The 25,167-nt window shown below is 40.9% G+C and overlaps 1 pseudogene across 1 annotated transcript; it reads left to right on the top strand.

Moving 5' to 3' along the window:
* The first annotated feature begins 12,383 nt into the window (after positions 1–12,383).
* On the top strand, positions 12,384–24,087 carry LOC309638609 (histone PARylation factor 1 pseudogene; annotated as a pseudogene). Its single transcript has one exon. The product of its transcript is annotated as a histone PARylation factor 1 pseudogene (transcript).
* The last annotated feature ends 1,080 nt before the right edge of the window (positions 24,088–25,167 follow it).

Here is a 25,167-nt window from a genome sequence, read left to right as displayed (position 1 = left end):
GGAAGTAACAGAAGCCAGGGTGGAGAGCTGCCCCAGGAGGACCCCCAGGGGCCTGGGGAGGAAACAGCCCTGTCAACAGGAGCCTTCCTGGTCCCTGGATAAAGCCTTAGGCCAGGAAAGGTTTTTATAATCTTCCTTCTCAAAGTTCAGGTTGGCATTTAAAGCAGATACGTTCATTCAACAAGCACTCCTCATTTGTGTGCCAGGTATTGTATTAGGAGCCAAGGGTGCAATAAATAGAACACAGGTTCTGCTGGCCAGGAATCCACAGCAAAGAATTACCATTTATTACGTGCCAGCCATCATTCTAAGTGGTTTACACATGTACGAACTTGCGAGTCCTTACAAGAACCCTGGGAAGCAGGCACTGTTACCCTCATCACCACCATCCTCACCATGCTCACTTTATCGATGCAGGAAGTGAGGCAGAAAGAGATTCAGTGACTTGTCACAATTAGAGGAGAGTGACTCCAGACTTTGAAATCAGGCTGCTTGGCCCCAGATCTGCTGGGGGCCAAACATCACGGACCAAAGAGAGCAATGTGTTGGTGTTGTGGTGAGGGAAGTGACAGGAAACCCAGGGAGACTTCCAGGAGGGGGCAGCCTCTGAGGTGTAACTTGGAGAAAAAGAGAGATCCAGTGGATAATACAGTTAACATCCAGTTCAAATTTGAATGTCAGATAAATAACAAATAATATTTTTGGTTAATATATCCCAAATATGCATGAGACAAATTTAAATGGGCATCCTGGATTTTTATTTGCGAAATCTGGCAACAGTACTCATCAGTCAAATGTTTGCTTGGATAAAGACTACTTTGTCAGGGGTTGAGTGTTGGAGGAGGTGAAACTGTAGGGCTGATGGGGACAGGTCACCGAGGGCCTTGGATGCCATGCTTAGTGTTTTATACTTTATTGTCATAAAAGGACGTAAAAGGAGAGGGGTTAGAAGGACCAGATTCAATGTGTGCTTTATGAAGGTCTCTCTCAGGACAACATGGAGGAAGGACAGGGAAGGCAACAGGAAGTAGGGAAACTATTGTAACAGCTGCGAGAGAGGTTCCAGTGACTTGGATGGAGACCAAGGGGCTGAAAAGGAGAGGGCAGGTCCAGGAGAGTGTAAGGTGACTAGGCTGGCTTCAGAGGCGCGTCACGTATGCAGGGTCATGGGATCCACACTCAGTAGGGTGCCACTCTTGGGTTAATACTCTGCTGTTGCCATCTTGAAATTCTTAATAATTTTATCTTTGAACTTGTGTATTTTAAGTGAAGTCCAGTGGGGCACCAGAGCATGCTCATGAGGGAAGGATGTACGCAGAATATGTGTGTCCACCATTTCGGCAGCTCCATTCCAGTTACTGTCTTTGCGATGCTCCATAAGCACAGAATTCCAGGGGGCCCACAGAGCATGCGAATTCAGTGAGACTCAGGGTGAGTACAAGGTAAGCAAGTTACACATACAACTGAGTAAACGGGGTGCTGACAGCCCCTAGGGGCCATGCTTCCCTTTTGAACCAAACTTTGTTTCAGATGCAAAAAAAGCCAATGAAGTCCTAAGAAACACAATCCTATCATACCCTTTTGTGTGTTACTTTCTTGTATTTGCCAACCACTTATGATTAAAATGATGACAGAGAAGGTCAGGAAAAGATAGGGCAACACATCATTCCTTTTCCCTCAGTCCTTCCTCATTTATCGATAAGTCAAAGAGTGTGTTGGTAGGATGTACATATATGAAGAAGAGAAATAAAAACAGTGGAGTTAGTTTTGTTCATGGTTTCCATTGTTCTGGTAAGAGTGGAATACGTGTACACTCTATGAGATACAAATGGTGTAATTTTAGTGATTCTATTCCAGAGTTAAATGCTCTGATATTTGCCTTTACAACTGACATTGCACATTATAAAGATGGACAGTGAAATTCATGTTAAGAATTAAAAATCTAATCTTTCTTTACTCAGAACAGTATTAACTAACAAATAAAAGCCACTATGATGAGTTGAGGGAAAGACAGACTGTAGAGGGAAGAGAAAAGCTTTCTATTTTGTATTTTTAAAGGCTCTTTCCCTGAGTTTTGAACAAGGGGCTCCACATTTTCGTTGTGTCCTGCAAAATCCATTGCCTCAGCTCTGGGTAGAAATGGCACCTGCTGGAGGAGGGGGTAGAGAGAATGACTTTGCTGGCTTATTCCAAGGTCATGGTTTGGTGACTGAGGAAGGCAGTAGTACTTCTACTACTGTTAGGGACAGGGCAGCCAGGAGGAAGAGCAGGGCAGGTGGTGATGGCATCTCAGTATCTCTTGCATTGGAGGTGCCTGGGGGACGTTTAGACAGAACAATCCTCAGCTGGAGAGGCAGGCCTGGTGCTTAAGAGAGAGATGGGTTATTCATGGGAGGCGGGCCTCGGGTATATGGTCAAGGTCTTTCAGGGAGCAGTCAGAGAGAGGGAGGGAGAAGAGCTGTCCACATTTGCAGAGCACTTGCTAAGGCCTGTAACTCATTTGTTCCTCACCGGAACCTTAGGAGGTGAGGGCTACTGTCCACATTTTACAGGTGAGGAGGTAGCTCAAAACCTTCCCTGACCACTCCCTCCTCCTCTGCCTCTCTTTCTCTCTCTTCTGTGCTTAATTTTTCTCCGTAACATTTAGCTCACCATCTGACATATTGTATATGTTACTTATTTATTTTCTCTCTCTCTCTCACTAGCATGCCACTCCCTGAGGGCAGACTTTTGGTACATTTTGAGTACTGCTTTATCTTTTTGTCTCAGCTGAGCTCGGACATGAAGACCCGTGCGTGACGGGTTTTTCAGAATTACCACAGAAATGGATTTAATAAAACTGTAAGATAGGGTAAAGGTCCATTACTCTTGATACCCCTCTCGCATGTGTCTCTTCATTTTGTCATGTATAAAGCATACTTTTTTTTTTTTTTTTTGGTCCTCAACATTTCGGGTTGAGATAAAATAAAATGTATCAATATTAACATATACACACTACTATATATAAAATAGATAAACAACAAGGACCTATTGTATAGCACAGGGAACTATACCCAATATCTTGTAATAACATATAATGGAAAAGAATCTGAAAAAGAATATATATATACACATATATATGTATATAACCAGATCACTTTGCTGTAAACTTGAAACTAACACAACATTGTAAATTAACTATACTTCAAAAAAAAAAAAATCTCAGAAAAAAAGGTGGGTAGGAATCATTATCCAGCTGGGTTGTTTTTGTGAGGCAAAAATGAAACAGTATGTATTACATGTTGTAATATGTAAGGTCCCTATGAATGTCACTAACCGCTGTCCAGAAAATTATTTTTTCCCTTCAATAACTTGCTTGTCCCTCTCCCCTGCTCTACGTCTCATTCCTCCTTCCAGCCCTCCTACGCCACCTCTTCCTCCTTCCTCCCCTTCCTTCCCATTCTCCACGCCCCCCACCCCCGCCGCGCTTTCCTCCTCCCTCTCTTTCCTCCCTCCACCTCCCTCTTCCTCTCCTGGGCTCTAGTCCCTTCCCCCACGTCTCCTTCCGCCCCCTCCGCCGCCTCTGACTTCTGATGATAATCTTTAGGCTTTTCCGCCTCCTGGTGGCCAATATGCATCAGTGCATGTGCTACGTGCCTGGGAAACAGTCTCCGTCTCTCTACCAGTATGTAAGGAGTGGGTAATAAACAGGCAAGCCAAGGGCTGTGCTGTGCAGAATCCCAAAAGCCGAAAGACGTGGTGTTTTCCCGCAAGAACATTATAAAAGATTTAGAAGGTCTCATGAATAGATTAGGATTCTGTAGGCCACAAATTCAGGAGTTAATTCTGTATGTTTATTTAATATACAATATAAACTGAGGTATATCTCAGTCCCCAGCCCTTTTCTGCTTAGTGGCAGGACCTTAGCCAAATCGGGCTACATCTAAGTCAGTGGGCTTTGTCTTAGTCAATTCAGGACTTTATCAACTAATTCGGGGACTCCACGTTTTTTCGGAATTTTATGTCAGTTTGCGCATGAAGAGAAGAGCTCTTTGTCCAGGTAGCCGGAAGAGTTGCCGGCTCTCAACTGATATCTGCCCACTAGGAGATCTGCCTCTACATCCCTGTGTTTCGGTTTCTCAGAGTGGAACCCCGCAAATCCCCGCGTCTTTCCTCTGCATCCTGGCGAGGTGTCCTGGGGACTGTGCGCCTCTCAGCCACATGCACACCGAGCGGGACCCGGAAACCTGCTTCCGTGGAGCTTCCGTTCCACGCTGTGGTTCTGCCTCAGCTCCTCCGGAAGCCGGGTCCGCTGGGTTCCTACATCTTTTTCTCTAATCTTGATTTTTTTTTTTTTTTTACTGTGATCCACAGTAAGAAATACATTTTATATTGTAACTCAAGACAGCATCCATATTTATATACATACCATTTGCTCTTATACCTTTTTGTTCTATTTGATATTTTTAAAATGTTGGTCGCTACTCAATGTATTGATTTTACAATCCAGTAATGAACCAGGACCTGCAGGTTGAAAAGCGGGTGAAAAACACTGTCCTATGATTATTGTCTGTGGCATAAACGTTATGCCTCAAGTCCTGCAGGGCTCTGCTTTGTTACCCAAAAGACAGGATTTTGAGGCTCGAAAGTTTACTTTCAAATTATAGTTTTTGACATAGATATTTAAAAATGATTTTGAAAGTAAAAATGCACTTAATGTCATCATATTAATGCTGTAAGAACACTTTTATTCTGGCATGAGGACGAACAGAGAGTTTTCTGATGCAAAAGGATAAATACATGAGTTAATATTTCTTAATATTTTCTTGCCTACACCTTCTCCCAAATATGCCAACGTGGCATATTGATTATTTTGCATTAAAGTTACTTGAGAAACGTTCAGTACAAGAATACTCTGACCCTCCTTTTCTTCACTGAGAAACAAAGTTTCTATGGAAAGGTATCCTCCCTATGCGGAGAGGATGGAGGGCATCCTTATCTGGGGAGACAAGGAATTGGAGGCTGAGAAAGCTGTATACACAAACTTTGTTACTTCTTTATTAATTTGCTACCCCAAGCAAAAAACCCTTTGTTTTGTCAAATCTTCGCAAATAATTGATTATTTGTCTAAAAAGGAACATAAAGAGCCTGCTTTGGTCACTTCCTAGGTCCTATGCCTAAGGGGCTTCCATATATACCAAATTAAATTTCTTTTTCTCCTTTTAATCTGTCTTATATCAATTTGATTGTTAGACCAGCCAAAAGAACCTAGAAGGGTAAAGGAAAATTGTTCCTCGCCTACACGAGGGATCTGGAATTTTTTCTGTAAAAGGCTGAATATTATATATTTTTGGCTTTTCAGGCCATGTGGTCTCTGTCATAACTACACTTGTGTCGCAGCCATAGATGAATGGACATGGCCATGTCCCAATGAAAGCTTATTTATTTATGGGTGCTAAAATTAGAATATTATATAATTTCGATGTGTCACAGAATATTATTCTTCTTTCCATTTATATTCAACCATCTAAAAATGTAAAAACAGCTGTGAGTGATACAAAAACAGGTGATGGGCTAGATTTGGCCCAAGGACTATGCTTGCTGACGCTTGCTTTAATCTAACGACTTGACAGTTGAGAACTTTCCCAAGGCCTGGTTTTAAAATTCTACAAAAAAATTGGGAAGTGATTTACTCAAATGAAGGAAATCTGGTGAAGGAACTGACCTTAAATCATAGCTTGACTCTTTGTTAAAGTGCTTTATATTTAATACAAATCAAAATGCATAAGTGAATTATTAGCATTTCTATGCCTGGGATCTAGTGTGTGTTTTATATACTGGACGCTTATATCTTAAAAAGGAAAACTTTCTGCTTAGTGGAATATTTGTAATTTGTTGTTCTCTATGATGTTTATGCCATAAAACTTAGGCACTTCTATAAATACATATAAAATGTAAATGTGTGCAATACTAGAATTCTTATAAGTGTTACTGCATACTCAAAGGAATTGGTCCAAAGGGCAAACTCTAATGAGAAGATTCATTTATAGATTTATTAAAAAAAATTTTTTTTTTGTAGATTTCATACTTTGATCATAGCTGGGGCGGGGGCAGAGGGTGTGGGTATTGTGTCAGTCAAGTTGCCTGTTGTCAGGTTCATCCCCTACCCTTCTCTTGCTCTGCTCTGTACCACAAGGAACTACATTTCCCAGGCTTCCTTCCCCTCTGGCTTCTGGGTAGGTGTAGCCAATGGGAGGACTGACAAAAGATTGGAATGCGGGAGGAAGGCAGAAGCCAGGGCATTTCTCCATCTCTCTGCTTTCTATAGCATTTTCTGCTGCAGCTGCATCTGTTCTCAGACTAGAGCTCCTCCCTCTGGCATCCTAGCTCCTGCTGCTCGTCCCTGGGTCATCCTCTGTTCTAGCCCCCGCTCTGGGCTCTAACGCCACCTCTTCCGGTTGTCCCTCCATCTTTAGGAGCATAACAACTTCTTGCTGTTGGTAATCTCTGCATTACCCTCCTGTGAGTCCCTATACTGACAGCCAGTTCATTTTGCGCTCTCTTACAATGTCTTTTAAATACGGCCCAGACCATCTGCTCCTTGAAGGTCGGGAAGGCAATCTCTGATATGAAATAATAACTCAAAAGACAGACTCCTAAGGACTCTTAAGTGTAAACTTTAATTTTCTCTCCTGAAAAGTCAGGTTACTGACACTGGTAAAGTCCGCTGACCAAAGACCTCCAGGAATAACGCTTGTAGTCAAAGTTAGGTTTGGGGAGAGAACACACTGGAGGAATCTTGGGGCATCTAACTAAGAGGGAGTTGGGAGAAGCTTATTATTCTGAGGAGGGTGTGAGGAAATCAGACATAAGTTATGGATTGGGTGTTGTCAAGAAGCAGGGCAATTCAGTGAGTAGGTATTTCAGTAATCTTTATGTAGGAGGAAGGAGGACTAAAGTGAGGCTGGAGCTGTTACTGGTCAGAAAGCACAGTCACTTAAGCTGGAAAGGGGTTTACTTATCTCTGTGATTGCAGAGTATCCTTATCTCTTTCCTGTTTCAGACATAGTTATGGAGGGACCTTGTCTCCACCTTGTTCTATCACAGGTAACAGAGTGGCCTTGTCTGATTATTGTTGATACTGTAAAACATTGTGTTCAAGTGTCCTAGCGTTTAGCTTCCAGCTCCTGGAATTTTTCTTTTTTTTAATAGTTTTAACACCAACCTCACAGACGTATTGATAAGATTGAAAATAATTATATAACACCATATGAAAATTCAGAGAAATGTTTTCGGGCACATAGTAAGTGCTTAAAATAAATATTAGCTTCTTTTTATTGTCGTTATTGCTAAGCAATGATAGACTAGACCTTGGAGCCAGCTTGTACTGGTTTGCAGGAGCCAACTGTACACATCTCTACCTAGCTCAACATTCAATGATTTCAGTGACTTCACAGCTGTAGCTTGAGTCAGCTATGGTAGGAGAATCTATACCAGAATAGTGTTTTTCCCTGGAGAGCTGGTTATTAAACATATCAACATACCACTGCCTGGGATGACCAGGAGCCTCAATAGCCCAGTGAGAAATGAATGTGGAAATGGAAGGGCACTTAAGAAAAGTATTTGTTTTGATTGGAGTCAGAAGAAATTGGAAAGTCAGTCTAAAGTAAAGTCATACCTAATATGAAGTCCACATTATTATGAGACTTTTAGGGTAGTGTAACATTTGCAGAGCACCACTATCCATTTCTATATTTCTTTTTTTTTAATGTGTACAAAGCTTTATTTTTTCTTGATCAATATTTTTTTATTGAAGTATAGTTGATTTACAATGTTGTGTTAATTTCTGCTGTATAGCAAAGTGATTCAGTATATATATATATATATATATATATATATATATATATATATATATACACATTCTTTTTTAAAATATTCTTTCCCATTATGGTTTATCATAGGCTATGGAATATAGTTCTCTGTGCTATACAGTAGGACCTTGTTGTTTATCCATTCTATATATAAAAGCTTACATCTGCTGACCTCAACCTCCCACTCCATCCCTCTCCCAACCTCCTCTCCCTTGGCAACCACCAGTCTGTTCTCTATGTCTGTGATTCTGTTTTTGTTTCATAGTTAGGTTCATTTGTGTCATATTTTAGATTCCACATATAAGTGATACCATACGGTATTTGTCTTTCTCTTTCTGACTTACTTCACTTAGTATGATAATCTCTAGTTGCACGTTTCTATATTTCTGCCCAGCTTGGATTTATAAGGTGAGGAAGTGAAGTGCAGGAAGAATCCTAAATTAGTTTACAAAATAATTATACATTATTAACGAGGTAATAATTTTTAGAATTTTGGAGAAATTTGTGTATTTTCTGCCATATTTGTAGCATGTGTGTGCTAATGACTCCCATTACTTTATCACTTGCTGTATTATGAGAAAGATGTAATTATGATATTTAGAGTTAAGCACTAAAATGTGGGACATTAATAAGCAAGCGATAATAAAACACTACTGTATTAGTGATGTGTTAGTGATACCAGTTGCTTTATAGCACCCGTAAAAAACCCATAAATAAAAAAAAAATCCCATAAATCTCAGTTTTTCACCTCAATAAATGTTTTTCTCTCAGGCAACATCTAGTGCAGATTTTCTGGTTGGTCTTCACATGGTCGCTGAGAGACTATGGTGTGACTTTGGAGTCTAGGACCATGGAGTCCTCTGCGTTTGACAGATAGAAAGGCAAAGGGACATAGAGAGGAACCTCCCAAACCAGCAGAGGTTTTCCTGGGTCAAGGCTCAAAGTTTCAAACTGGCTGGGTACAATTCTTTCCACATTCCATTGTCCAGATCTCAGCCACATGGCCGAAACTAATTGCAAGGGAGGCTAGGAAATGTAGTTTAGAGTGAATGTTTGTGTCCCCCCGCCCCCCAAGATTCATATGTTGAAACCTAATGCCCAGTGTGATGGTATTTGGAGGTGGGGCCTTCGGGAGGTGAGTCGGTGGAGCCCTCATGAACGGGATTAGTGTCCTTATAAAAGAGACTCCAGAGGACTCCCTGGCCCCTTCCACCATATGAGGACACAGCCATACTGAACTGCTGATGCCTTGATCTTGGACTTCCCAGCCTCCAGAACTGTGAGAAATAAATGGGTTTTTTTGTTTGTTTGTTTAAGCCACCTAGTCTATGATATTTTGTGATAGCACCCCAAACAGACCAAGACAATTGTATTTCCAAGAAGAAAAGGAAAGAGACTTTGATAACTACTCTAGCAGCCTCTGCTGCAATAATTTACCACGTGTTCTGTGTCACAGGGGATCCACAACCAAAATGAGGGACATATATCAGGTCTGAGAGTCTGATTTCTTAGAGAGGCCACCATCCCTCTGGGTCAACTTCCTGGTGTTTGTTCTTAGCAGGGAGTGATAGCCATGCTATGGTGAGGTGGGTGTGGTAGCCAAAGGGGATATGTTACGTGGAGGGCAAGCTGACCTCTCAGATGGGCCCCTAAAGAGGCTGTGCCTTAGCTTTTAGTTTAGTTATTTTCAATAGGTAATCAATAAATATATAAGTAAAATATATGGTATACTAGATGCTGATTTATAGTATGCAGCATCTAGCCTAGGAAAAGCAAGGAAAAGAGATAAGGAGAATCAGAGGTACACAATTTTGAGACTACTGGACAGGATATTCTGAAAAATGATCCACTACTGTAAAACAGACGCACCTCTCTCTGAAAATTAAAGTTTCCAGTTCTTAATCTTGAAAAATGGGTCCAGAGCTCAGGATTCATTTTTCAGAATATCTTCTTCTAGGCGTTCAAAGCGACCTCTCCCTTATTTACATCTCGGGAAAAAATCTCATTGAGATTCGAAACCCGCCTGCAGTTTCCCAGACAGGCGCTTTAACCAGTCAAACCATGGTGCCGGGATCACTTGCTTCCTCCGGCAAAAAAGATTTCCTGCTCTTCTTAGGGGCAGTTTCAGATCCAGTGATCAGATTCGAAAGAACTCTCGCAGTATGAAATCGATCATTTCAACTAAGGACAAAAGCGGGTGTAAGGAGACGCCGTTGTCTCGCAGATGGGAGGCGGCACAATTAAACCGGCCGACCCTGGGTGAATTCATTTCACGGAAACACTAGTATGTGGTTAGAATCTACCATCAACTTTGGAAACAAATTCAAAACCCTGGTCAGCGTCCCTGATTAGGGAGAGGGGTAAGAGTAACACTCGTTGTTACTCTTACTCCAATCCCAAAAGCCCGACTTTACAACCGAATGTCTATTATTTCTAAAAAGACAAAAACGAAAAAACTTCCCCAAATGTCTATTTTTGACGTATACGGAGAAAACTAGGAAAGAAAAGGAATGAAATAGAACAGGAAGCAATGAAAATATCAATAGAAGTAATTCGGAGGCAGAGAGAATCAGGAAGTGGGCGGATGGACAGCGTTTTGACCCAGGAGGCCACTAGGCATCATTTTGTATCCAGCTGCGTGGCCTTCACTTAGTACAGATAATTAATTTCATAGATCATGTTGACAGGTAAAGGAGCAAGGGGGCTCTCGCAGGACCTCGTGGCGCAACGGTAGCGCGTCTGACTCCAGATCAGAAGGTTGCGTGTTCAAATCACGTCGGGGTCAACTGTTTTAGTGTCTGTGGGGTGTACTGGTCTATGAAGTGAAACGTAGAGAAAGACAAAAATGCCTTCTCTGCTTTCTCCAAAGTTGGATACCCTTAAAACACCTTTAGAAAGTAAATAAATAGGTAGGTGTACACTACTGTTACGTGCTTTGGGGGTTTATCTCTGGGCCCATAAAGACATTTTTATTCTTTTATTGCAAAAGACATTTTTCTTTCATTGCAAACGTTCTGAATTTCACTCTTCGCTAACTCCCAGCCTTCTCTCCACGCTCACTTCTGTGCTCCCTGACCCATCTCCTCATCCACATCTCTCTCCAACCGCTAGCAGCTTAGCAGATCTTCTGAGACAACTAGTCAGGTTCGGTGGGGTGACTTCAGCTCACCTGCTTCACACCTGGGTCAGCTTTTCCTTGCTAGAGAGCTTACATAGCAAGCAGATTCTTGGCTCTCTGCAATTCCCCTACTCCTGCAAACCACGGAAAGAGTTCATTTCCGGATGCAGAAAACCTGAACGTAGTTTTTTGTTTGTTTGTTTTGTTTTGCCAAATTGAGACGAGAGGAAATGAACCATTACATCAGAGAAAGTTAATCCTCTGGGCTAGAAGTTCCGTGAACCCCCTAAAACTCTATGTTAAAAAAAATGTACAGGAATGTGCATTTTTTCTTACCTGGAACTCGAGAACCCTCCAACAGATTATGAACCATCACATGACAGCATGGAAGAAAGGGAAAGCACAATTATTTCAACAGAGCCTATTATTTTGTATAACTTAGAATGACTTTAAAACATGACATATGGACTATCAGCAGATATTTTGTTATAGATGTAATGTACACATTCACATAGTACCCAGTAACAGACATTACATCTAAGCATGCTTTTGTGCACGGGGAAGAGTATCCAAAGCAATATTTATCCATTTCTTATTAACCCTATTCTTAGTAGTTAGTTCAGGCCCTTGGCCATCGCATTACAAATGACAGATTCCTGGTATGGGGGAAGAGAAAGAGACAGAAACAGAGAGAGAGACAGCGCGATAACACATTTAATTCTGCAGGTTGGGAAAAAAAAAAAAAAGACAAGTCTGAAAAAAGCTGAATACTAACTATGTGAGGGTGTGTGTATGAGTGGGCGTGGAGATGTGTGTGTTCACAGCAGAGTGGCGCAGCGGGAGCGTGCTGGGCCCATAACCCAGAGGTCGATGGATCAAAACCATCCTCTGCTAAAGGCGGTTGTTTTTCCTCCTGAAGAGACCCTTGGGAGAAGAGAGTTTATTAAGAAAATTTGCCTTGTGTACATCCTCTTTGGTGAGGTGTCTGTTGAGATCTTTGGCCCATTTTTTAAGCATATGAAAAGCATATATCTTGAGAAGAATGCAAATTAAAACAACAATGAGATACCACTACACATCTATTAGAATAGCCAAAATCCAGGACACTGAACATCAAACGCTGGTGAAGAGGAGGAGCAACAGGAACTCTCATTCATTCCTAGTGCGAATGCAAAATGTTAGAGCCACTGTGGAAGATGGTTTGGCAGTTCATACCATCCAGCAATTGCCCTCCTTGTTAAATTGCCCAAAGGAGTTGAAACTTACGTCCACACAAAAACCTGCGCACAGATGTTTATAACAGCTTTATTCATAATTGCAAAAACTTGGAAGCAACCAAGATGCCCTTCAGTAGGTGAATGGATAGATAAACTGTGGTACGTGCAGACAATGGAATATTATTCAGCATTAAAAAGAAATGAGCTACCAAGCCATGAGAAACATGGAGGAAACTTAAATGCACATTACTAAGTGAAACAAGCCTATCTGAAAGGCTACATACTGGTCAGCTCTACCCACCACCAGAGCCTCCCATCAAGGCTCTTAGATAGCCTCAACCACCAGAGAGCAGACAGCAGAAGCAAGAAAAACTACAATCCTGCAGCCTGTGGAACAAAAACCACATTCACAGAAAGATAGACAAGATGAAAAGGCAGAGGGCTATATACTAGATGAAGGAACAAGATAAAACCCCAGAAAAACAACTAAATGAAGTGGAGATAGGCAACCTTCCAGAAAAAGAATTCAGAATAATGATAGTGAAGATGATCCAGGACCTCTGAATAAGAATGGAGGCAAAGATCGAGAAGATGCAACAAATGTTTAACAAAGACCTAGAAGAATTAAAGAACAAACAAACAGAGATGAGCAATACAATAACTGAAATGAAAACTACACTAGAAGGAATCAATAGCAGAATAACTGAGGCAGAAGAATGGGTAAGTGACCTGGAAGACAGAATGGTGGAATTCACTGCTGTGGAACAGACTAAAGAAAAAAGAATGAAAAGAAATGAAGACAGCCTAAGAGACCTCTGGGACAACATTAAACACAACAATATTCGCATTATAGGGGTCCCAGAAGGAGAAGAGAGAGAGAAAGGACCAGAGAAGATATTTGAAGAGATTATAGTCGAAAACTTCCCTAACATGGGAAAGGAAATAGCCACCCAAGTCCAGGAAGCGCAGAGAGTCCCATACAGGATAAACCCAAGGAGAAACATGCCGAGACACATATTAATCAAATTGGCAAAAATTAAAGACAATGAAAGGCTACATACTGTATCATTGTAATATATGACATTCTGGAAAAAGCAAAACTACAGAAACAGTAAAATGATCATTGGTTGCTAGGGGTTGGTGAGGGGAAGAAGGATGAATAGGCAAAGCACAGAGGATTTTTCAGGCAGTGAAAAATCCTCTGCGTGATACTGTAACGCTGGGTACATGTCATTCTACATTTGTTCAGACCGATAGAATGTACAACATCAAGGGCGAACTATAATGAAAACTGTGGACTTTGGTACATAGTAGATTCATCGATTGTAGCAAATGTACCTGCTCTGTTGATAATGGGGGAGGCTATGCATGTGTGAAGGTGTGTGTGCTTTCCTCTCAATTTTGCTGTGAACCAGTAACTGCTCTAAAAAACTAAATCTTAAAAAAAGAAGAAAAATTGCTATCTAGAAGTCTTCTCTTTGTGAGACTTCCAATCTTAACTCTCAAAGAATGATGCATTTGAAAGGTCCCCTCTTTTAATTTCCCTCACACATCTAATGAAAGGATTCGTCTCGTCAGTTTCGAAAACAATCAATTTAGGGATGTGATTTAAAGAAAATGTGTGTATGTAAAAGAAGAGTAGCGAACTATAGCTGAAGTCTGTTTATTAACATTTTTGTCATTTTGTATTAAGTGATATTATAAAATAAATACATTTTTAAATTAAAAAAAATTAACGCAGAGTCCTGGGAAAGATGGGAATTTGTGGAACTTCAAAGAGTTACAAAAGTAACGAGCCAGCCAGGAGTCGAACCTGGAATTTTCTGATCCGTAGTCAGACGCGTTATCCATTGCGCCACTGGCCCACCCACGGTAAGTGGCAACTTACAGTTTTAGAAAAAGGAAGTAGCGGCATTACTGTTGCTCTAAATATGAATGTGTGAAATCTTTCCTTTCAGCTTGCGAACCTCAAAACCTCAGAACTGAACTAAAAGAAAGTCTTACTGGTTCTTCTTTCTCACTCATGCAGTAGGATTCCTTCGTGGTCTATGAGAACTCTGTTTTGATGTAGCTTGTAAAAGGTCTGAGGGAATGTTTAATATTTTAAAAAGTACCTGGAAATCTTTGAAGGTCAATCCTACCTCTCAGAAAGGCACACAATTTTGTATGTTGTAGAGGGAAAGCGTAGTCGGCAGGATTCGAACCTGCGCGGGGAAACCCCAATGGATTTCTAGTCCATCGCCTTAACCACTCGGCCACGACTACACACACAAACTAACTTCCTCAATCTTCTTCATGTTACTATATATCATTTATTCTAAGCTACTTCAGTATTTAGTAATTAAAAAGGGCAAAACAAAGGAGGCTAAGTTCCATTAATAGTTGATGAAACCGAAGAGGATTCAACCAACTTCAATTCCAGCATGTGGTAAACTGAGAATGCTCTTTGGTCTTTTCTAGAAAGCAAATCACCATATATTGCAATACTTTAAAAAAATCCCTATTTTTGCTGGAGTAGGAGATTTATCCTCAATAAATAATCTGACAAAGCTGTTCCTTACAGGTACCCTATGTCTTCAGACATTTAGTCTAGTGCCTGGAATATAGTAAGGGCTCAACAAATGTCAGCAGCTATTGTAACCCTCATTTTAAAATTCAAGAATGAGGATCTATCAAAATGTTCCACAGGGAACCCTATCTTCTGTCTCTCTGCAAAGCTAAAAATATTTTAAAGCAGTAGACAGAATATTTTTGAATAAAATAGGAAAGTAGAAAATATTTCTGAGAAACAGATCCACTTCATTGCATGGGGCCTTTTCTCACAAGAGGAAAAACAACTTTATCTGATACTCTATGGATAATGTTTAAAAATATTTGCAAAGACCACCTCCAAAGCAAGAACAGAACCTCAGCATCTCCACTTTTCTGAAACTATACAACCATTATCACAATCTTATCTGTATGTGTATGCATGTGGGTGTATTAATGTGTAAGTAGAAGATTCTGTTTTTCATCAACAGCTTCATTCCATGAACAGAAGAAGGACAGGGCATGATTGATAAACCACAGCTTATGTGCTGATGGATTGAAAATTATCTCCAGCCCAGATCTCTCTTCTGGGCTCCAGAATATACAATTGTCCTAGTTATTTCTTTTTGCATGTCCATGGGCATCTCAAAAGCAATACATCCCCAAACGAACGCTCTATCCTTTCCCCCAAAACTTGAAACTCGTCCAACAACCCAAATTTTTGACAGGAGCACTCAGGTACCAAACCCAAAGACTCAGAAGTCCCCTTATCCCTCCTCTCTCTGACTTTCTCTCCACAGCCCACAGGTTACCAGGTCTTTGGTTCAACCTCCTAACTTTTTCTCAGATCTGGCTCTTCCTCCCAACCGTCAGACCCATTTTCTTAGATCGGGTTCTAACAGTTTCTCATAGGAGTTACTGCAACGACTTCTTGGAAGTCTTTTGGCCTCCGGTCCCTTGTCCCTGAACAGATTCATTCTTCATTCATTTCTTCATTGTTTCAAAATTTTTATTCTGGGCACAATCGCATGCCAGACACTTGGCTAGGTGCTGCTCATTCAGTGGAGGGCAAGAAAAGTGTGGCCACTCTTCTGAGGGATTTCTAGAATAAACGATTACAGAAGTAAACATTTACCATTGAGTATAAGTGAGAGGTCCACTGTGCTGTAGTAGCCCACAGGAAGAGTGTAGATCCCAGTGATGAAGGTCTTAGGTGGCTGCCTGGAGAGAGTCACTCATTAGACTCCAAGTTTCACGAATAAATATTCCAGTTATACATTGATTACTTCTGAATGGGCAAATGGACACAGTAAATATATGTGGAATGAATCATATTTAAACTCAGATCTGAAGGATGTGTGGGAGTGAGCCAAATTGGAGAGGGGAGTGGTGGTCTAGACTTAAACCTCATAGAATAGGGGAGAAATGGAAGAAAGTGCTGTCTGGCTGGAACGTTGCTTTTTGGAGGCGTACAGAGAGGGGCAGCAACGAGAGATAACACCAGAGACGTAGTTTAGGGCAGATTACGTAGGTAGGGCTATGTCAACACTAACTGCTGTGTTCATCTGAGAACGCAAATCAGATTGGGTCCCTTCCCTCCTTTAAAGTCTTTAAAATTACTTTGTAGCCGGCGGGGAAGATCACAGATGGCATAGGAGGCCCTCGTCACGGGCATCTATCTAACCTTCTCAGATCTCTTTCTGGCCACTCTGTCAAGGGAGCCTGGACTCCTGAGGCATAAAGGATCTGCCCTTCCTCACAGGGTGCTGGTTTCTTGATGCTGACCCTCTGTTTTGTCTCCTAGGAGCCCTGTGCTCTTCCATCAGAGCTTTTCTTTAAACAGGACAGCTTCTGTCAAGCTTTTTTTAAAAAAATTAAACTTTTATTATAAAAATTTTCAAACATTTAAAAAAGTTGAAAGAATAGGGAATTATCTGTATAGCCACCACCCAGATTCAATAATTGTTAACAATTTGCCCTCTTAGTCTTATCTGCCTTTTTCTGTTGAATCCCACGAAATTCATTTGCAGACATCATACCCTATATACATAAACATGTAACGTCTAAACATGTCTCATATAACCACAATACCATTATCATAACTAAAAATATCTAGCAATTCTTTATAAAAACATCTAATATCCCATCCTTATTTAAATTTCTTTAATATGTCTTTTGGAGCCAGTTTCTCTTACCTGGATCCCACCAAAGTTCATTCACTGTTTTGGGTTGTAATGTTTCCTTAGTTCCCTTTAGCTTAGAACAGGCTCCCAGCTTTCTGTTGATGTTGTTATTGCTTTGACATTGACTTTTTAAGAAGTCCAAGCCTCTTCTAGAATGTCCCACATTCTGAATTTTTCTCACTGATTCCTTATGGCAACTTTTAGTTTATTCCTCTACTCTAAACTAGAAGTTAAGTCTAAATGATTGGTTAGAACCCTTTGATGGCTTACATTAGATTCACGTTAAAAATTGTGGGCTTGACACTGTGCACTTTATACAGTAGTTCACAACAGGAGGCACTTGTCAGGATACCCCACTGATGGTGAAGATAAAGTAGTGCCCCCAGGGCTCTTTCTTTTTCTCTTTGCAACTAGCAAATAATCTTGGGGTGATACTTGACCACACACATATTGTTTTCCAATAACCTTTTCCTAAGGGTTTTAAGATCATTAATGCTCTTTGCCTGGGTCTATTATTTGTCTAAGGATTACAGATGGTGAGTCTTCTACTATTTTCCTGCATTTGTTAGAAGGCAGTTTGGCAAATTTGTTGACCTTTTTCTTGCCTTTCCCTGCAGCCCGGACTTCCCTCGGTGTTCTATGGCAGCTTCACATTTCCCCTATTGTAACAGTCTTAGAATGCAGGTAGGTACAAACTACTATGTATAAAACAAATAAGCTACAAAGATACGTTGTACAGCACAGGTAATATAGCCAATATTTTATAACTTTAAATGGAGTATAACCTATAAAAAATTTTAATCACTATGTTGTACACCTGAAACTAATATAATATTGTAAATCAACTATACCTCAACAACAAAAAAATATGTACATTCAAAAAATAAAGTAAGCTGATGGACTAAGTGTCCAATGGAGAAATCTCATCGTAAAGATAACTAAATCAACCCCATCTCCGAGGAAGCAAACTGCACCTGCAAAAAAAAAAAAAAGAAAAAGAAAAAAAAGAACGCAGGTAGTTGGCGTGAAATCATGAAAGGCTGTGTCTGAGGTATTTGCACCACTGTCGAGTGGGCTGGAGGAACCTGAGAGACGTTATGCAGCCTCTAAGGTCCAGAATGGTTCTCACACTCGAGTGTGTATAGGACTCAGTTTTGGGTAGTTGGTTAAAACCCAGATTCCTGAGCCCCACTCCCCAAATTCTAATTTTGTAGTTCAAGTGTAGTGCTGAGACGGACCTGGGACTGGCTGGGAAACCTTGCATTTCTAAGAAGCTCCCGGATGTTGCCACTGGTCCGCAGACCAAATTTTGCGGAGAGCAGACCGGGAGAACCGAGAACCGACTGTTTGGTGGATACTGTGGAGACAGAGATAAGCAGCCACTGGGTGGGTAAAAAGAAACAAAAACAAAGGAAAGCGTGTGGAGCGAAAGTACATGGAGTATAAAACTATCAAGATGAAAAGGAGATTTCTGATTACCGACTTTAACTAAGAAATTTTAAGAACGATCACCATGCATGTCCTCAGGTAATTTGTAAGTAGCAATAGTTGACCCCATAGCAACCACGAAGGGATTCGAACCCTCAATCTTCTGATCCGAAGTCAGATGCCTTATCCATTAGGCCACGTGGTCCTGTTGTAACAACAGCCATCTGTTTGGATAATTTGTTCAAAGAAAATAATCTCAATTATAATTGTAACACTGAAATTACTATTGCAAACGAAAGTATTTCCAACGCCTCAAAAATCTTACAGTCTAGCTGGGGAAACAAATTGAACCCAACGGTCAAAAGTACTGCAAAGTTACAACCGACATAACTACCAAGGAGTTATAACTAATAATAACAAAAAATAGAGTGCTTTACCTTTTGATGGAAATCAGGGAGAAAGGCCACAGCAGGGAAGGAACGCTTGAGCTGAGAGCTGAAGGAGAGGAAAAGATAGAGCCGGATTGCTTTACATACTCAGGGAACCACCGCTGCCTTGCGGTGCTTTCAGGTAAAGATTGTGGATGAAAGACAAGAATTCACTTTTATGCACTCCAGAAATCCCACTCAAAACAACTCTAAAACATAAATTCAAATTGGACCAAAAGTTCGGGAGAGGAGATAATAGCAACAAAATTATGTATTCTGGAAAGCCGATTGAAGTGTGATAGTTGACTTGTCAGACCCGAGAAAGCTGAATCCTAAAGAGGTCGTGTAGGAAAAGCGAAGAGGCTATGAGATTTACACCATAGAACCTCCATCCTCACGCTCCATGCCAGGCTCAGGAATTGTCAGCAGTAGCTTCACCTGGGAATTGCCTGTTAGGAGCTGAATTGTGTCCTCGTGTCACCCCCCTACCCCAAATATGTCGAAGTTCTAACTCCCAGTACCTCAGAGTGTGACTTTGTTTGGAGATAGGGTTTTTTAAAAGGTAATTAAAGTAAAATGAGGTCATATGGGTGGACCCTGATACAGTGACTGGTGTCCTTATCAAACAAAGAACAGGACACAGATACACAGAGGAAAGACCATGTGAAGACGCAGGGAGAAGACCGCCATCTACAAACCTGTTGACAGGTTTGTTCTCGGACTTCTAGCCTCCAGAACTGTGAGAAAATAAACTTGTTGCTTAAGCCACTCAATCTGTGGTCCTTTGCTATGGCAGCAAACTAATACCACATTGCCCCTCCACCGTCCTGGAAGAAGACTGAAAGTTAATCTTTTTTTTTTTTTTTTTTTTTTTTGAGTGAGCAAAGTTTCGGGTGGCTAGGCTGGGGCAGTGATTCTCAAACTTTTCCCTGCATCACAATCGGGGAGGACTTGTTAAAACACAGACTGCTGGGGTCTGCCTCCAGAGTTTCTGATTCTGTAGGCCTGGGGTGTGGCCGAGGACTTGTATTGCTAACAAGTTCCCAGCTGATGCACGTGCTCCTGATCCCGAGCACTTTTTAAGAATCACTGGCTGGAGGAAGATCTACCAGCACAGGGCTGGTAGAAAATGGCAAGAACTCAGTAAATATTAGCGATTTGCTTCGAGTTGTTGTGAACTGAATGGCACGTGTACACTGTAGAGACCCGAAGGCCCACGGAATCCCACTGAGAAGTGAGGGTTTCGGGAAGACATGCCATCTACACTAGGCTTTTGAGGATAAAGCAGTTAGTTTTTCACCAGGTTGAGAATGAGGTCAGGCGAGCGCTAAGAAAAGAGGGGAGGAGGAGTGGGAGGCGAGGCCTGACACCGCAGGGCAGTGCAAGGCTGGTAGTTTCTTCAGAAGAGGAGAAGTCTAGTGAATTTATAGGAAAAGTGGTAGTTCGAACATCGTGGCAATTCTTATTCCTGTTTCATTGCGTATCTAAACTCAGTACGTACACAGTTTTTTCTCAAAACAGGAAAATTCCGACAAGTGGAAAGATCGAACGCGAGAAACCACTGAGTTTCCCCTACGTGGAGCACCTAGGCTCTTTGGATTAATATTTAATCTGGTTAATCCCTTATTTTTTTCCACCAAGCATTAGCGAAGCTATGAATAGTGGCGAGAAAAATGATCAAATCTACCAATAAAAAGGAATAAATCTTTAGAAACTGGGGGCGAGGAGAAAGCATTATTTAAATTCTAATTTAGAAGAAAGGCTATCTTTTCGTGTGACCTCGTGGCGCAACGGTAGCGCATCTGACTCCAGATCAGAAGGTTGCGTGTTCAAATCACGTCGGGGTCAAAATCTTGGGTTGCCTTTTGAGTAGGGGGAGAAATAAAGAGCAAGGCTTCTTTCCTCTTCGGGATGTGTAGTCGGTCTTGAGACCAGTTAAGGCTTCCAAACCCAAGATGAGGTAAAGAAAACAGATTATCTGCTCTGACAGTTTCAGTGGCATACGTCTGCCCTTAACTTGCCATTGGAATTCTAGAACGAGGACGAATTCCCCTAATGGGCAACTTTCTTTAACCGAGAGATTTAATTTAAACACTCTCCCTTTTGGCACCAGAGAATGCATAGTCTTCTGGTTTCCCTTTCTTCTATGATCGTTTCTTTCCGCGTCTTTAACTGCTGAGGACCCCTAAGGCCCTAAAATGTTGGCGTTTTCCCAGGGTCACCCTCGGCACTCTTTTGCCTCCTGACTGTTCCTTTGCCTATCTGCCTACAACAAGTCGTGCGTTTTTCTCAGATTCATTGCCCGCCACTACCCCGCTGAGCCTGGAACCTGGAACCATCCTGGACACTTCTTCTTCTTCTCCTCCTCCCTCCCCCTCCCCCCACCCCGTCCATCCTTTTCCCAATCCGAGCAGGGAGTTCGGGAGTTTTACCTCCTAAAGTGTTATATCCCATGTATCCTCTTCTCTCCGTTACCACAATGGCCTCCTTCCTTCCATCATATGTCTTGTCCGGGTGTTGACATGAACCCCTTAAGTCCTCGTCGCAGACCTCCTCTTTCTCAGTTAGATCAGTGTCCTTATTATGCTTTTTTTTTAAAAATGCAAATCTTATCCTGACATTCCCAGCTTAAAACAAAATAGTAAGCAACCATTCTGATTAACCCTGTCCCACAGGTCTTCTTTCAGTTCCCCAAATAGTGTTGCTCTGTCCCAGGGCAGGACCTTACTTTCTTTTCCTCTGATAGTGTTAAAGAGAAATTGCACTGGACACTTGTTAAAAAGGATCTGACAGATTTTTATTCAAGCTAGGATAGTAAGAGACTCCAGTACACAACTGAACTCAACTCTGAATAATAGCAAGGACAGCTGGGGATTTATAGCAAGTGGGCAGGGTGAGGGGGGGTCAGAGGATGGAAAATTACAAACAGGAGCTTGATTAGTTATCAGGGGTAGAGGGATTCTCAATAAACTGGCTTAGCAGGATTCTTGCTAAAATTGGACTCAGTAGACCAAGGTTAAGGCCTAGCAGAGAGGAGGGCTCAGAGGAGCCTGAGTAAAGTTTGGTCAAAGAGGGAGTCCTTGTCAATGGTATTTCATAAGGCCTCCTTCCTATTACTAAGTTGGCCTCTAGAGAGCCTCAGGACCAGGATCAAGGCAATTTGAATTGTGGCTATGAGTATTACAGTCTTGAAAAGTTATAAACTCCTTTCTATATTAATAAATTGTATTCAGAATTGTATTCTGATCCCCCATCAGGATCCTGTGAGTCCTACTAGTGAGAATCAGTTTCTAGGGCCTAATTCCCTTCAGGTGATAATTTCACTGAGTTTGCTCTACCAGTAAATCTGAGGTCTAAACCTTATAACAGGTGGTCATGACAAGGCAGTATTCAGGTCTGGATGACTGATTTTCATAAATGACATTTTTACTCTATCTCACACATGGATTTCCCAATTTTAGATTTTCTATATGCTCTTCTCTTTTCACTAGATTCATCTTGAGCCAAGCATTTGGGTCTCATTCTCCACCTCCATCCCCAGCATATCATCTAGTTAGAGTATCTGACATAATTATATATTATAACCATATTTATTGACTCCAATATTTATTTGATAAGGGCATGTTATATTCTCATCTGTTTCGGTGTAGAAGCCAACATATCATTTCCATAAAATGTCAAACCAAACCTTCATTAAAAAATTCAGAATACTAGGAAGTAGGTTTTAACACCCAGTAGAAGGGGACTCTTGCTCAGAAAGATAAAAATTGCACGTAACTTTGTTTATTCCAAGAACTTTATTTTTTATTCCAGGAATCTCTTGAAAGATCCATCAACTTCTTAATAGAAGGCAACAAATGACAGTTTACCAGACTACATGCAGTACTCTTTCAGCCCTTGCTTTTGTTTCAAAACATGTTCATTCCTTCAAGACATGGAGATTAATTTTCCTCCCTTGTGTGTGGACTGGACTTGGTGACTTGCTTTGAGTGAATAGAATAATGTGGAAGTTGGCATTGTCATACTAAGTACTAAGAGGCTGCAGCTTCTTCAAGTTTCTGTCTTGGACCACTTGATCTGATGGAAGCCAGCTGCCTTGTCAGGAGGATACCCCCATGGAGAGACCCATGTGGTGAAAAACTGAAGTTTCAATTCAATAGCCAAGTGATTGAGTTTAGAAGAGAATTCTCCAGAATGGTTGGCAGCGGCAGGAAGCACAGGCAGGTTGGGGAGGGGCAACAGTGTGAAAAAGCAGTTGGTGTGAAGATGAGTAAATGAAGCTGATATCTCTGGTGATCTTTAAAAAGAACTAGAAAAGCATTATAATCTTTCTCTGCTTCACGATTTCTATCACTTCTGGAAGTTCTATGAAGAACTTGATCCTGAAAAACCAGCTGATTCACTGTCCGCAAGCCTTGTATTCAATTACTGGGTCCTTATGATGTCCTTGCTAAAAAACGTAAAATGAAGAAAAAATCAGCAAGGCTGAATTTTAACCTTAAGTGGAAATAGTACTATGATACTCCTGAGTACCACACCATTTATTGGAGATAATAAAACTCAGTTCCACATGAGGTAATTCAAGAATTCTCCTGATGAACCTCCTGTATATGTGAGCACAAATGAAGCAAAGAAAAATTATATAATTGTTCAAAATGAAGATAAAGTGTTTGTTGTAGTCAATTATTTTTGATGAAAAGGCTTAAAGAAGTAACAGATAAAAAGAAAACTAGTGTCTTGAAAAACACAGATGAAAAGCTCACAGAAACAGCCAGAGAGACAAGAAACCAGGGACATAAGAAAGTTGTGACAAAGACCATTCCTGGTGCTGGCTTGATTGACCCAGTAAATAAAAATGATGTTGGGTACAGAGAGCTCCCTGAAACAGATGCCAACCTCAAGAGAATTTGCAAGACAACTGTTGAGGCAACAAGTGATGAAGAGAGACTAAAAGTTTTTGCCCCCATTCAGGAAATGATGACTTCTGTGCATTTTGCTAATGATGAAGGTGATTATGGCATGGGGCTTGAGTTGGGAATGGACCTCTTTTGCTAGAGTTCACACTATTTTCATAAAGTTGCTGGCCAGCTTTTACCTCCTATGTAATCTGTTGAAGAGGAATCTCTTCCCAGAAATCATTGAAGATCATCTGGCAAATAGAAGTAAAGAAAATATAGACCAACTTAAAGCATTGGTATTAAACTTGTGATTTTAATTTTGTTTTTAAAGAATACAGAGGAGTAAATTGATGGACACATTGAAGAAGAGGAAGAGGAAGAAGAAGAGGAAGAGGAAGAAGAAGAAGGAGAAGGAGAAGGAGGAGGAGGAGGAGGAGAAGGAGAAGGAGGAGGAGGAGGAGGAGGAGGAGGAGGGGAAGGGGAAGGGGAAGGGGAAGGGGAAGAAGGGGAAGAAGGGGAAGAAGGGGAAGAAGAAGAGGAAGAGGAAGAGGAAGAGGAAGAGGAAGAGGAAGAAGAAGAAGAAGAAGAAGGAGAAGGAGAAGGAGAAGGAGAAGAAGAAGGGGATGGGGAGGAGATGGAGAAAATTCTCTAGCCCCAAGTAAGCAGATGTCTGCAACTTCTGTCAACATCTTGTTTGCAACCTCGTAAGAGACACCCTACCTGGGTAAGCCACTCCTGAATTTAAGACCCACAGAAAATATGAGATAGTAAATTTTTGTTGTTTTAAGCCACTAAGTTTTAGGGCAATGTGTTATACAGCAATAAATAATAAATACAACATTCTACCTCAAAATCATCTCCTAACTGTGTCTACCAATCCTAAAATATATCATGATCCTTATCCTGTCCTTACTACTTTGACTCACCAAAAAATCCAGATTTTGAAAATCTCACTAAATAGCTAAACTTTTTCCTCTCCCCTCTGAGACACTATTAAGACTCCTGAGATAGTGTTCTCTCTTGTCCAATAAACTTAGCTTTGTTCTTTCGGTGAGGTTTTTGGTGACATTTTGAGGCGGTAGCATTTGAGAAATGGTAAATAAAATCTGAGGAAATAGAGTGAACATTGTAAAGATTATTTTTATATCACACACAAAGAACATACTTTAGATATTTGTTTTAGAAGAGCCTACACTATGCAACCAATTCAATACAACTAACATGAGCATCATCTATGATCATTATACTGAAGATTTCTGTTTATAACAGAAGATAAAACTTCTGACTTTCAGTGGTTCATTAAAAAGTTCCATGGAATAAAAAATCAGTAGCTAATATTTATCTGGTGGTTTTATACTATTTTTCAAGGCTTTAATAGGCATCATTTTAATTTACAATACCTTTACAGTCTTTAGAGGAATGTAAGTCAACTACTGCTAGGCTCCATTTACGTATGAATAAACAAACAAATTAGGTAACTTGACCAAGTTTATTTATATCTCTCATACTGTTCAGT

This window comes from Balaenoptera physalus, assembly GCF_965194825.1.
Source record: "Balaenoptera physalus genome assembly, chromosome: 11".
Lineage (NCBI taxonomy): Eukaryota > Metazoa > Chordata > Mammalia > Artiodactyla > Balaenopteridae > Balaenoptera > Balaenoptera physalus.
This window is presented reverse-complemented; position numbering and strand designations above follow the sequence as displayed.